At 44.7% G+C, this 14,656-nt stretch overlaps 1 protein-coding gene and 1 long non-coding RNA gene across 6 annotated transcripts in view; one reads left to right on the top strand and one right to left on the bottom strand.

The window, feature by feature from the left end:
* Positions 1-14,656, bottom strand: part of LOC130283397 (uncharacterized) — a 243,525-nt gene that overhangs the window by 138,020 nt on the left and 90,849 nt on the right. The window contains exons 5-7 of one of the 5 annotated variants that reach the window (XR_008846682.1): positions 6,324-6,410; positions 5,652-5,774; positions 3,902-4,257 (exon numbers count right to left, since the gene is read on the bottom strand). The exons of 3 other annotated variants lie outside the window; for them this stretch is intronic. This is a non-coding gene — a long non-coding RNA (uncharacterized LOC130283397). Of the gene's footprint in view, positions 1-3,901; positions 4,258-5,651; positions 5,775-6,323; positions 6,411-14,656 lie in introns of those variants that run through there. One more of the 5 variants, XR_008846681.1, reaches the window with a different exon arrangement.
* The window catches only part of PDE4B (phosphodiesterase 4B), a 467,359-nt gene that overhangs the window by 440,243 nt on the left and 12,460 nt on the right, over positions 1-14,656 (top strand).

Genomic DNA, 14,656 nt, shown 5'->3' with positions numbered 1-14,656 from the left:
TAGTCCAACATGCTGGAAGTTGTAGTTTTGCAACAGCTGGAGGTACCCTGCTTGGGAAACACTGAGTTATAGATTTGATACATTTATATATGTATCAAATCTACAACTCAGTGTTTCCCAAGCAGGGCACCTCCAGCTGTTGCAAAACTACAACTTCCAGCATGCCCGGACAGCCAACGGCTGTCCGGGCATGCTGGAAGTTGTAGTTTTGCAACAGCTGGAAACACCCCTGGTTGGTAAACACTGACCTATACTATATGCTACTACATAGTCCAACATGCTGGGAGTTGTAGTTTTGCAACAGCTGGAGGCACCCCTGGTTGGTAAACACTGACCTATACTCTATACTACTATATAGTCCAACATGCTGGGAGTTGTAGTTTTGCAACAGCTGGAGACACCCCTGGTTGGTACACTGACCTATACTATATGCTACTACATAGTCCAACATGCTGGGAGTTGTAGTTTTGCAACAGCTGGAGGCACCCCTGGTTGGTAAACTCTGACCTATACTATATACTACTATATAGTCCAACAAGCTGGGAGTTGTCGTTTTGCAACAGCTGGAGACACCCCTGGTTGGGAAACATTGCTATTACCGATAATATTCCGTAGCTGGGGATCGACAGCTCGTAGACACTTGTTTTGAAAACAGGATGTATTAGGAAAGAATAAGAGGAAAAGATTGGGAATGAGTAGAAAGAATAAGCAGGGCCCCCCGCTTCTCCAATAACACTGTAAAATGTGACCCGCCTTCCTGACACCTCGCTCCCTGGGTTCCTGGCCCCGCGTTACCCCGGCCAAACTACGTCATGGCAGCAGGAGAAGCGGGCAAGACGCAGCTGTTAAGTGTGACTCCGGCTTCCTGTCTCCTTCCTGACTTAGGTAGAAGAGTCTCCGAGCGCAACAACAAGAGCAGCCTCAGCCCGCGCCAGACTGCGGGGGATCAGCCAAATTGGTTCAAGACATTGCGAGACATTTAGATTTCATGCGGAAAAAAAAAAAAAAAAAACATTTGTTCTGTGTGGAAAGAAAACACCCAGTGGGTATTTATTGTTTGGGAAGCCGGAGTAGCGGCGGCGGCGGCGGGAGATACGGATAATGGGGAGATTTATCCAAACCTGTCTAGAGGAAAAGTTGCCCAGTTGCCCATAGCAACCAATCAGATCTCTTCTTTCATTCTTAACAAGACCTCTGCAAAATGAAAGAAGCGAGCTGATTGGTTGCTACGGGCAACTGGGCAACTTTTCCTTCGCACTGTTGTTGCTAAATTTCCCCCAATATTCCAATTTCACAGTCTGGAATTTGGATTTGACCTCGAGTCCGTGAAAAAAAAAAAAAAAAAAACAAGCTTCGCCTGGGGGATCGTGTAGGCGGGATTACTGCGACACGTAAAAGAAGGGCGGGATCCCACTGGTCGCGTCACCCAAAGGCGACTGTTGCGCTGTAACTTTTTCTACTCTTTAGGCTGAAATTCTGCAATGCAGCTCGAATTCCGCTGCGCAAACATTCCTGCGAAATGATTGCAGATTTGCGGAAATTGAGCGTAATTTGGACGGTATTCCGTCAGAATTTCTGCGCGCTCCAAACACAGAATACCTCCCGGAATTTAAAGGCCCATTGACTTCAATGGGATTCTGCCGTGGAATTCCGAAAATAATTAAAGACCGCTCTTATCGTTTTTGCGTAATGCGGAAATTCCGCTGTGTGAATGGGACATAATGTTCCGTAAGTTTCAGCGGAAATTCCGGGGAAATTTTTACAGCTGTCCGGGCACGTTGGGAGTTGTAGTTTTGCAACAGCTGGGGACACCCTGTTGGAAAGTTAGTTCCTGCAGCATTTGGGGGGGGGGGAGGGGCGCTATAGAGTCTTAATATATATTATATACATGCTGGGAGTTGTAGTTTGCAACAGCTGGAGGCATTCTTTTTTGGAAACACTGGCCCTGAGCCTGTTCCAATAAGTTCCTGCAGCCATAGGGGGGGGCTATAGAGCTGCTCGCTCTGCTCTCCCTTCAGGATGCCTGTTGAACGTCCCCAACCGGTGACACCTCCACCGGATCCCTGAATGCAGCCATTGTGTCCCCCCTCCTTTCTACAGCTCAGCGGGGGCTTAAAAACATAAGTCAGCGTGTAACATGACAGCTTGGCAACAGCCATCCGGATTTTTACTTCCAGGGAGCCACAGCGAAGGCGTGGAAACACGTTACTCGCTGGATAAATACTTTTTTGTTTGGCGTCTTTTTTTTCCTGATTTTGCCCAGTTAATTAACAAGCGGAGGAATTCGGAAAATGTGTTTTGCCAGAAGACGTGTTTGTCGCATTTTTTTTATTTTATAATTTTTTTTTATTTTTTTCCCGCTCACGTAGCACATCATTAAAATGACACTGTAAATATTCAGCGTGCCGGGGGATGGTAAACAGCACCATTGGGGATTCTGGGAGTTCACATACACAGGCCTGGTTTAGACCTTATGGGGGAGATTTATCAAAACCTGTCCGGAGGAAAAGTTGCTGAGTTGCCCCTAGCAACCAATCAGATCGCTACTTTCATTTTTGAAAAGGCCTCTGAAAAATGAAAGCAGTGATCTGATTGGTTGCTATGGGCAACTCAGCAACCCTATGGGGGAGATTGATCAAAACCTGTGTAGAGGAAGAGTGGTGAAAAGTTGCTGAGTTGCCCATAGCAACCAATCAGATCACTGCTTTCACTTTCTAAAAGGCCTGTGAAAAATGAAAGCAGCAATCTGACTGGTTGTTATGGGCAACTGGTTATCTTTTCCTCTGCACAGGTAATTGTAAATCTGAGTTGACACATATATAGGAACGGATCTGAGGGCCACCGTTTTGGCCACGGGGCCCGGTTCATTGTATTAACGTGACCTCAATAACAAAATATGACTAAGGCCTGTAATGCCTTTTTGTCTAGGAAGCTTGCCGGGAAGGAAGCGCCATTATTACGGAGGACACAATAGATAGCTGAAACTGCGTAAATTACTTCCTCTGCAACCTCTTAACATGACGGGGGAAAAAAAAAATAAAGAATAAGGAATTCATTACGGGCCGGGCTGCCGGCAGCGCTCACACTGTGGTTAGTTTAGGAGGAAAAGAGAAGTGAAATAACACATTGGCCGGATGGGGGAGATCATCGGCGCGGCCAACTTGGTCGCTGTCTGTGCATTTTCCGGCCTCTTGTCCAACGTGTTTTTTTTTTTGTTTTTTTTTTTAAACTCTTATTGAAAACTCTACTGTTTCTCCTTTAAAGAGATCCAGTTAGGTGCCCAGTGCATTGTGGGAGAAGGTATGCAAATTAGATTGCGATAGTAGCTTCTTAGTGTCACCTATAGGTAGCTACTGTGTAAGTCGTGGTCCATAAACTGTGTACCTCCAGCTGTTGCAAGACCACAACTCCCAGCATGCAAAACCACAACTCCCAGCATGCCCGAACAGCCATTGGCTGTCCGGGCATGCTGGGAGTTGTGGTTTTGCAACAGCTGGAGGTCCACAGTTTGGAGACCACTAGTGTAAGTCAATATTTAACCCACAGAGGTAACCCCAGTGCAAAATATTTAAATAGTTGGCAGAGGTACCTTTTTGGTGGCCCCCTTTTGGTGGCCCTTTGCACCCCCTATAGTTATGCCACTGGTCTGACCCCATTAAATAACCCTAATAACATAGCATGAGCTACCAAGACAATACTTCCATTGCTTATCTCTTACAGAAAACTATAAAAGGTGCCGATTCTTCCAAAAACAGCGCCACCCCTGTCCCCAGGTTGTGTGTGGTATTACAACTCGGCTCCATACACTTCAGTGGATATGAGCTGCAATATCATACACATACTGAGGAAAAGAGTGGTGCTATTTCTGGGAAAGAAAGCTGCTACACCTTGATAACCTTGATAACTTTTTTTATTGATATTCGGCTGGAGTCCTACAGGCAATGCTTCATGGGGGAAAAAGTAAGCAAATGAGCTGTTTTCTACTAGGCAGTAACTGTCTCTATTCTGCCACCTATAGGTAGCTATCGTATAGGTCAGTGTCTGAACCATATAGATAAAGCTATTAGCCGAAAATATAAGAGACGCCTATCTTGAGACCGCTGTTTCGGGATTCTTGGCAGAGACACCTATCTTGAGACCGCTGTTTTGGGATTCTTGGCAGAGACGCCTATCTTGAGACCGCTGTTTCACGATTCTTGGCCATTGTCGGTGCAGAGCAGGTCATGTAGATGAAGGGGTGCAAGAACCCCAAAATAGCTGTGTACAGATTAGTGATATTGACATACAGGGTAGCTACCACCAATAGAGGACGATAGAGAGAGTTTATTTTTCTTCCCTCCTAGAGGGGAACTTTTTTTGGATACTCCTAGGAGGAAAAAATAGAATCAAATAGGAAAAACCCATTACAGCGGAACGTGTTCGATAAGGAATACACTTTAGAGTATGTTCACACGTACGCAGATTTGATGCGCAGGATTTTCTGCTGCAGATTTCAATGTAAACTAAATGACTGATCAAAGCTTCAAATCGGCAGTTACAAATCCTGTGCATCAAATCTGTGCAGGATCCTGTGTGTGTGTGAACGTACCCTTAAACTTTCAACAGTTCTTCATGTACCAGCTCCATCTAAGGCCTGGACGGGATGGTGACCTATAACGTTGCGTTGGAATATAATCTGGAGCTGTCAGGGCCTCAGACTGCCATTGAGGAACACCATGTGTGAGGCTTCATGTCTGGGTCAGGCAAAGTCAGCCAAGACCTGGCACCACCATTTAAACCTGCCTATACGTATATTTGAAGAAATTGACAGGAAAAAAAAAACTTTATGCAACAGCGCCCGCAGAAAAATTTCTTTCCTGACAATTTCTAAATGTTTCTCATGGGAGAAGGTTCCTTCCTTCTTTCCCATTCCACCTTTGGGCCTAGCAATTTGCTTCCACAAGTCTATTACTCCTTTGACCAGGTGAGCGGCCATCTTGAAGAGCCGACCTTTCCCTGTCCTTGTTGGGACACTGGTGGCTTAGGAATTACACGAGGCGCTGTCCTCCTCTTTTTACTTTTTCCCTACTAGGTTATACGTATATTTGACCGCCTGTTCCCTATAGATCTACAGTAAAATTCTCGTAAAGAGGAGAAGACGTGACATTGGTCCCAACAAGGCAAGAAGAATGGTTAGGTGGTTAATGGTTAGTCTCTAGATGCCCGGGACCACGCCTTGTGTATGTCCCTGCAAAACATTGAAACAAAGGAAGTCCTATATGAGACAATAGGAAGGGGCACCTCTGTCATCAAAATGGGCAAAGGCGTAGAAGCCTTGTCCCCAGCATGGTGAGAAGACACGTACGAAGCATTAAGGAGATCCATCTCCTGCCTCCGTCAGTCACTTCTAACGCTATGTTTGGGCTCGGAGCCAAGTGCCTATGTGCCTCTCCGCACACAGCGCCTCTATCTATTGTTTTGTTAGACTGCCAGCGGAGATAGTTTGCCCACTAATACGTGTCGCTTCCTCTGCCCACTTGTTTAGTCTTCCTATTACCGCGCCCCAGGACTCTCTATATGATGCCCCTATAAGATAAAGCAGAGGAACCGCAGGCACGTTGCAAAAAATAAATAAAAATGCTTTCATCCAGCCTGCGAGGTCACGTACTCACCTTGTGTTCAGGCTTGGAGGACTACAATGGCCAGAATGTCTTCTTTGTTCGCATCTTGAAAATGTTTTAAATTGCTTCTCCAGCTACACTAATCTGTATCCACAAAATCCAGCTCTGCTACATCTGTAAAATGCCAATTTTTATACATTTATGAAACCCGGCTCTGATACATCTGTAAAACTCGGCTCTAATATGGCCATCTCCAGCTGTTGCCAAACAACAAGTACCAGCATGCCCGTTAGTTGTAGTTTGGCTGCTGCTCTAATGCATTCATAAAACTCAGCTCTGCTACGTCTTCAAAACGCCACTCTGATACATTCATAAAATCTAACTCTGCTAAATGTGTATGTGGTGCGCCACGGGGGTGCGATGTAAGGTGTATGGGGCAGTCAGATGTTGTAGCCCAGGGGCAGATGCATTAACCCCTAAATGTTCGTGACGCCAGGGTGTGGTTTGCCTATATGACCACCCGAAGGTAGCTCCGCTAGTCCTAGCTAGGCAGGTAAACAGATGGTAACAGTCTTTACAGCTAGGCCAGGATCCCAGAGAGGTGACCAGTAACACAGGACCTCGCAACTTGCTGGGACTTGCAGTGACTTTGACAGACTTTAGGACAGCCATGCTGACTATAATAGACTTGACTTGACAGCATGCAGGGATGACATGACTTACTGACATGTGGCTGTAGGTCAGGCTTGAGGCCTCCAGATATGCTGGACACTGACTCTGAGACGTCTGGACTGGACTTGACCTCAGGATCTAAAAGAGAGAGATTTTAGTACCTCCCCCTCTTATAAAGGGGGCTGAGCAAGGAGCCCATAGGTCAAACTGCAGGTCACCTGGTTAGCTGGTGCTCTCCAGGTAACAAAACATGTGACTTGAACATGTGACAACAGTATCATGTGATTAACTCAAAGGTCCTTTATACATAATACATATAACACTATGGGGCAGACGCTGCAGGAGAGCCCCTAGGACACAGAGGGACTCAACCTGACAGGGTCTAAGTACTGTACGGGACTATATCCCGTACTGGGACATCCCATGTATAAGCGTGTGTAATGCTTCACTTCACCTGTGGTGGCGCTGCAAGAAAACTGAGTTCTTACTGCCAGGCCGATCGCAGGAGGTACTCAGTGGTTCCCAAACAGGGGTGTCTTAAGCTGTTGCAAAACTACAACTCCCAGCATGCCCGGACAGCCAACGGCTGTCCGGGCATGCTGGGAGTTGTAGTTTTGCAACAGCCGGAGGCACATGCTGAAAGCTGTAGTTGTTCAAGCATGCTGGGAGTTGTAGTTTTGCAACAGATTGGTTGGAAAACACTGGTCTGTAGGATCTATACTTCTTTATAGGGTATTAGCAGCCATCTTTATATATACATATTCCTTGTGTGAAACAGCAGTGAACAGCTGCGGGGTGCAGGGATCCTGGAAAGACTATATGATGACCTTTCAAGATGGTCGTCACTCCAGTGTGGGAAAGCTGAGACTCTCTCACAGCCCGTGACACCATGCAGCCAAATGTGAGGGATGACATGTGCAGGCGTCCAGGTCTTGCACATCCTTGGGCCGGGCCTGGGTAGGGTGGGGGGGGCTGCATATGCTTCTCGTCTACCACCCTACCCCCCCCCCCCCCCTAGTCACACAGTCCTGCTCTTATTCTGCAAGAGTTCTGCAAAACGATTAACGTCATCACAAACCCACATGAACCATAAAACGAGAAAAGTCTGTAAACCACTTCCTGCAGGGCCTGCCTGTGCTTATGTGTAGTGTGAGGGCCGAGGGGTGGGGGGGGCTGCTACACAGCTCTATGAGACGATAGCAGATCAAAGGCGAGGAGCATGCATGTTTATCTTTCTTTACACGACTGCGTAGGTTGGAACCGATGCACAAAATACGTGGAATTTAGTGTAAGAAAAAATATAAAATAAAAAAAGATGCAAAACTCCCATCTGGCCTGCAGGGGGCGATATTTGGTGACCTTAGACCAGTGATGTCCAAACTGTGGCCCTCCAGATGTTGCAAAACTACAACTCCCAGCATGCCTAGACAGCCGTTTGCTGTCTGGGCATGCTGGGAGTTGTAGTTTTGCAACATCTAGAGGACCACAGTTCGGACAATGGTATTGTGTGGCTGCTTAGAGGGCATTTCCTATTGTTGGAAAGAAGCCTGTGCTTAGTTAGTATAGGGCGACGTGGGTCACGCAACTTATCTGTCCGCGACTCGTTTGTTGTGATTTGGCTGTAAAAAATAAATAAATAAATAATTTATTAATTGATTTGGGAGTATTCACACCCTGACTGAAGAGGAAAACAAGTATCCCAGGATCTTACGGATCTTATTCACGACATATCAAAAAAATATATCTTTATGTCAAAATTGCAACACGAACAGAAAGAGCAGCCTTTGGCTGTCTGGGCACGCTGGGAGTTGTAGTTTTACAACAGTTGGAAAGCCACAGGTTGGAAACCACTGTCCTAAGAGCTCAGAGCAGTGTTTCCCAACCAGGGTGCCTCCAGCTGTTGCGAAACTACAACTCCCAACATGCCCGGACAGCCGTTGGCTGTCCGGGCATGCTGGGAGTTGTAGTTTTGCAACAGCTGGAGGCACCCTGGTTGGGAAACACCGAGATAGAGGGTGAAGAAGGTCAAACAAGGTCTACGGGTGCGATAAGGTTTCGTGTCATCTCCACGTTGAGGCCTCTTAAAGGTTGCGGTTGATAAACTTCAGCAGGGAATCCCCCCCCCATTTAGGTCGCGATCACCATCTGGTGAATGTCGCGTGAGTCACTGGTGAGAAAACGACCTTTAGAGGAGACCCGAAAAATCACCGGGAATCTCTGGAACCGTCCTGACGGCAACAAATTGTCATCCAGGATTCCGGATTTTCCTTCTTTTCGTGCCGTTCCTGTCCGTCTCCGCCAGCCAAGTATTCAATCACATGGAATATATACAAGATAATTGCTTAGTGATCTGTGCAGACGGCACCATGTGACTTCCCCCTGTAGGGATCTCCGGCGAATGGCAGCGCGATTCCAGAAAATAGGCGCTGTAACTAGGTGAATGGGAACATTTCTATCTCCAGTCTTTATACAGGTGATTGTACGCACGTGATCCCCCACACACACTGTATTCTGTAAGATCTTTATAAGAGGATCTAATACTTTTGCAACCGGTGTGCCCCTATTCATGTTCCCATAAAAATCTGTGGTGTGGCGGGGTGTGAGGTGCAGGGCATTTATATTTACCCTAGGGGCAGATGGCATTAACCCCTTGTGTTCGTGACGCCAGGGCGTGGTTTATCCTTAACCACCCAAAAGTATACCGCTGGATCCTGGGCTAGGCACGGGGGCAATGGAGACACCGACGCCAAGTCACCGACAACGGTAGCTTTACTGAGAGTAGACAGTTGTTACAGTCTATGCAGTTCAGCCAGGGTCCAAGGAGGTGGCCAGTGACCCAGAGACATCGCAGGATTGCTGGGACTTGTAGTTGGACGGGAGAATATAGTGTAGGCCACGCTGGGTAGACAGATGATTTGACTGACTTGTGACTGACAGGATGGTGACTTTCTACTACAGGGGGCCCTGGGGACACTGCCTGACAGGGCAGGAAAGGTACGGGGCAACACCATCCCGTACTGGGCCACCACAAATCTTTAGGGTGAAAATTCTGCGCCTGAAAGTTGCCCAAAAGGGTTTGTTCTGGTGGCACACATGTGGATTTCAGCAAGCCTTTAGAGATGACGGAACAGTCACAGACGTTTCTACGACAAAAGAGCTGAATGTGTGAAATGTGCGAAATCCACATTTATATCTTTATTCATTTATAGATATATATATAATTATTATTATTATTTTTTTATTCCGAAACCCATTTATAAGGACAGTGTTTCCCAACCGGCGTGCCTCCAGTTGTTGCAAAACTACAACTCCCAGCATGCCCGGACAGCCTTTGACAATGCAATATATAGTGCAAAAATAATAGAATGCAATAGATAATGCAAAAATAATAGAATGTGATAGATAATGCAAAAATAATAATAGAATGTGATAGATAATGCAAAAATAATAGAATGCAATAGATAATGCAAAAATAATAGAATGCAATAGATAATGCAAAAATAATAGAATGCAATAGATAATGCAAAAACAATTAAAATGCCATAGATAATGTAAAAATAATAGAATGCCATATATATATATATAATACAAAAATTATAGAATGCAATATAAAATTCTAAAATAAAATGCAAAAAAATAATAAAATGCAATATATAATGCAAAAGAATGCAATATATAATGTAAACCTAATAGAATACAATACTATATATAATATAATGCTATATAATATGATGGAATGGAATGCAATATGTCAGTGTTTTTCATCCAGGGCGCCTCAAACTGTTGCAAAACTACATGCTGGGAGTTGTGGTTTTGCAACAGCTGGAGGCACCGTGGTTGGGAACGTGATTGGTCATGTGAACATGCCCTAAAGATCAAGGTTTGGGGATCACCATGTCAGACCTTACAAGTGAAATTAGTTTTTAATTTTCTGTATCCATCCATAGATGTAAGGTCCACCCTGTCTTACAGGGAAGCCTCAGATGCAGAGTGTCCCCCCCCCCCCCCCCGATCCTTTTTAGGATACCCGCCCATAGTCTACACTGGCAGCGTAGGTGTGCGATGTACTTGGCAGGCGGCTCGGTGGCTGACTTGTAGGCTGCATGACTCTGTTTCTGGAGTCTAACCCAGAAATGCGTAATGGCAATGGGTAGGATATATTTTTTGGACCCAATAAATGCCAACCCTAATGCTGTAGCAAAACTACAACTCCCTTCATGCCCGGACAGCCAAAGGCTCAAATTGAAAAGGGTAATTTAATTTGTAAGGTCTAACATGGCGGGGTCCCTAAACCTTTATCTTTAGGGCATGTTCACATGACCGAGTCAGAAATCTACACCAATATCGGACACAGATTTCTATGTGGAACTCGTTCAGGTATGGGTGTGGATTTATAAGCTTCCATTTATTTCAATAGGAACATGCCCCCAGCTGTTGCAGAACTACAACTCCCAGCATGCCCAGACAGCCAAAGGCTGCATTCATTCCCGGTCTGCTCCTCTGCGCTTTGCATAAGCTGCTGTCATCCATGCAGAGTTTATTAAGGATGAGAATTTTACTAGATTGCTTCTATTCGTTCTCCTAGCACGGTGTTTCCCAACCTGTGTGGCTCCAGCTGTTGATAAAACTACAACTCCAAGCATGCCCAGACAGCCAAAAACTGTATTCATTCCCTGTCTGCTCCTTGGAACTGTGCATAAACTACTGTCATCCATAAAAAGCCAAGGTTATTAAGAATAACAGTTTTACTAGATTGCTCTTATACATTGTCCTAGACCAGTGTTTCCCCAAACAGTGTGTCTCCAGCTGTTGCAAAACTACAACTCCCAGCATGCCCGGACAGCCGAAGGCTGTCTGGGCATGCTTGGAGTTGTTGTTTTGCAACAGCTGGAGGCGCACAGGTTGGAAAATTCTTAGCTGAGATCAACGTGGTGACAAATTAAATAGGCATGTAAAAGTTACATCCATTCTGGGATTTATAGTTCTTCCTAATCAGTCAGTAGGTGACCTTTTAGTGGGGGGGGAAATAAAAATGCTGCAAGATTTCGCAGTCTTTAAAATTTCTTTGCAATCTGGAAAACTGGGTCAGCTATTCGAGGAGGCTGGAATTTAGGGCACTGCGGTCCAGTCATCCTTGCTTTAATGGGAAAGACAAGGATGCAAAAGCTGTGAAGGTAGAGACCTCCGTCCGTAAAAGGAGGGGGGGGGGGGAAGAAGAAGTCTGCATAAAGGGTTAATAAGGAAGGGGGATGCCGTGGAATCCCACGGTGAGAATTCTTGCACAGGAATACCATATATTAATGAATGATTTCATCTGAAACAGGCGTCGGGTACAGTACGGTGGGGAGGGGGCTGCATGGGATGCAGTTGCCATGACGACGGAATATTCCTTAAATTGGCCGGATTCGAAGCAGGCTCCCGGGTTTTTCGCAGGGATTTTTTTTTTTTTTTTGTGCACACTGCATCTCTAGGTTTCCCACGAATAGAGCAGATTGGGAAGGGGAGGGGATTTGGCGGGGAAAGAAAGAGGGGGGGGGGGGAGTGGTAGGTGATGTCATCCTCGAGGAGCTGAAACTGAATTATTTAACAATAATATCCCTCCACCCCCCCAAAAAAAATAAAAAAAAATTATAATTTGGATCCGGTCCTTCTTTGTTTCATTCTAAAAAATTGATCCATTGCCCAGAAAATCCCACTAGCGCCTTCTGAACCGTGAAACGCATGACTGTGATTTTTTTAAATAATTTTTTCTCCCCGGATGCAAGGGGTTAAATACCCAGGCGGAGATGTGTGCCACCTACAGGGGTGGTGGTGGTGCTCTATTCAATTATGCAGGGACTTCCACCATCTTAATCTCTCTCTCTATATCCGTACGGAACGATGGTGCAACGAGACTGACAGACACCCCCCTCGCCATCGAATAATTATTACTTCACTGCATCGCTCGGCGGAGCGCAACTAATGTGATACAGAATCCCCCACGAAAAAAAAAAAAGAAGGAAACCAGGACGGCTGACGGGCACTAAGTGCTCGCTCTCGGACTCTGCATCCTTTGTGCCGTCCTTGCTCGCGTACTTTCTACTCGGCTACCATGGAATTCAGGGGGTCTCTCCTCCTGGGGCTAAAGACATTTAGGATCCGGGGGCTACGTCCCAGCGGGTTGGTTTAGGATTTTGTTTTTTGGTTTTTCCTTTCGCCGGACCACCACATCTGATTTTCCTGGGATCCCCCGATCGCTTCGGAATTCCTCCTGTATGAGATCTGAATTCTTCGCAAGGGATCTGTTTTTAAATCTGGGGACGATTCCAAAATGCCTGAAGCAAATTACTTGCTTTCTGTGTCTTGGGGATACATCAAGGTGGGTTTTGGTCTTGAGATTTGGGGGTCAGCTGAGAATTCACATGAGCATTGTGTGGTATGGATACGTGTGTATATGTGTATATGTGTATATATATATATATATATATATATATATATATATATATATATTGAAGTGTTTCCCATCCAGGGTGCCTCCAGCTGTTGCAAAACTACAACTTCTAGCATGCCCGGACAGCCTAAGGCGGTCTGGGCATGCTGGGAGTTGTAGTTTTGCAACAGCTGGAGGCACTCTGGATGGGAAACACTGCCATATTGCATTCTATGATATTATATTGCATTATATTATATATATTATGGAATTGTATTATTTTTGCATTGTATATTGCATTCTATTACTTTTGCATTATATATTGCATTCTATTGTTTTTGCATTATGTATTGCAATCTATTGTTTTTGCATTATATATTGCATTTTATTATTTCTGCATTATATATTGCATTCTATTATTTTTGCATTCTATTATTGCTGCATTTTATATTGCATTCTATTATTTTTTGCATTATATATTGCATTCTATTGTTTTTGCATTATATATTGCATTCTATTGTTTTTGCATGATATATTGCATTCTATTGTTTTTGCATTATATATTGCATTCTATTGTTTTTGCATTATATATTGCATTCTATTATTTCTGAATTAAATATTGCATTCTATAATTTTTTGCATTCTATTATTTCTGCATATTTTGCATTCTATTATTTCTGCATTATATATTGCATTCTATTATTTTTGCATTTATATATTGCATTCTAAGATTCCATCCCAAGTGAAGACACAGCAAACTGCAGGGGCATATGGGTGAATAAAGTGGCTAGAAGTTTATTTGCACCAAGTCCATGCAATGTTTCGGCCAAATGGCCTTTCTCTAGCATGTTCAATCATGCTCGAGGAAGGCCATTTGGCCGAAACGTTGCATGTACTTGGTGCAAATAAACTTCTAGCCACTTTATTCACCCATATGCCCCTGCAGTTTGCTGTGTCTTTACTTGGGATGGGATTTGCTTGCTCCGGCGGTGGCAGGCTGGTTGGACACTTGCAGACGCACTGGGACTCTTGAGTGCTGACTCCTTTCTTTGCTTGCATTCTAAGATATTATAGTACATTCTATTATTTCTGCATTATATATTCGATTGCATTCTATTATTTTCATTTGGGTTACATGGAGTCTCACTGTATGTTTGTTTTTTGGAAATATCTCTGTGCATGGTCCATCCATTTCTCACTGTTCTCTATGACATCATGCCCCCCCCCCCCCCCCCCCCCCCGATTATGGTATTTGCTGCATTTTATTTTATTTTTTTTTTGCCATCTGCTCTATCCCAGAATGGGATTTTTGTAGAAACAAGCTTAGGGCAGCAATGTTTGCTCGGTAAGATGATAAAGCAGAAGGGAAAACGTCACGTGACCGTCCTGGATCTGCCATTAGCTCTCGTCAATCACGTCGAACTTTAATCGTTTAAGACTTGTGATATTCTTCGTCTTAATTGGAAATTGCTTTATTTATAAAATTGTACGTGGACATGGAGTCTGGAGGTTTTTACATTTTGCAGGGGTTGGGGGAATTCTATGACCTATTTTGATGAATGGAGAACCTGTAATGCAGTGTTTCCCAACCGGCACGCCTCCCAGCTGTTGCAAAACTACAACTTCCAAAGGCTGTATGCATTCCCTGTCTGCTCCTCTGCACTGTGCATAAGCTACTGTCATCTAGGAAGAGACAGGTTTATTCAGTGTGAGAGTTTTATTAGCACAGAAATTTCCTAACAGAATGCCTCCAGCTATTGCAAAACTACAACTTCCAAAGGGTGTATGCATTCCCTGTCTGCTCCTCTGCACTATGCATAAGCTACTGTCATCTAGGCAGAGACAGGTTTATTCAGTGTGAGAGTTTTATTAGCAAAGAAATTTCCTAACAGAATGCCTCCAGCTATTGCAAAACTACAACTTCCAAAGGCTGTGTGCATTCCCTGTCTCCTCCTCTACACTGTTTATAAGCTAC

The sequence above is a fragment of the Hyla sarda genome, chromosome 7 (assembly GCF_029499605.1).
Source record: "Hyla sarda isolate aHylSar1 chromosome 7, aHylSar1.hap1, whole genome shotgun sequence".
In the NCBI taxonomy this organism is placed as follows: Eukaryota; Metazoa; Chordata; class Amphibia; order Anura; family Hylidae; genus Hyla; species Hyla sarda.
Note: the sequence above shows the minus strand (reverse complement) of the source record. Positions and strands in the feature narration are given on the sequence as shown.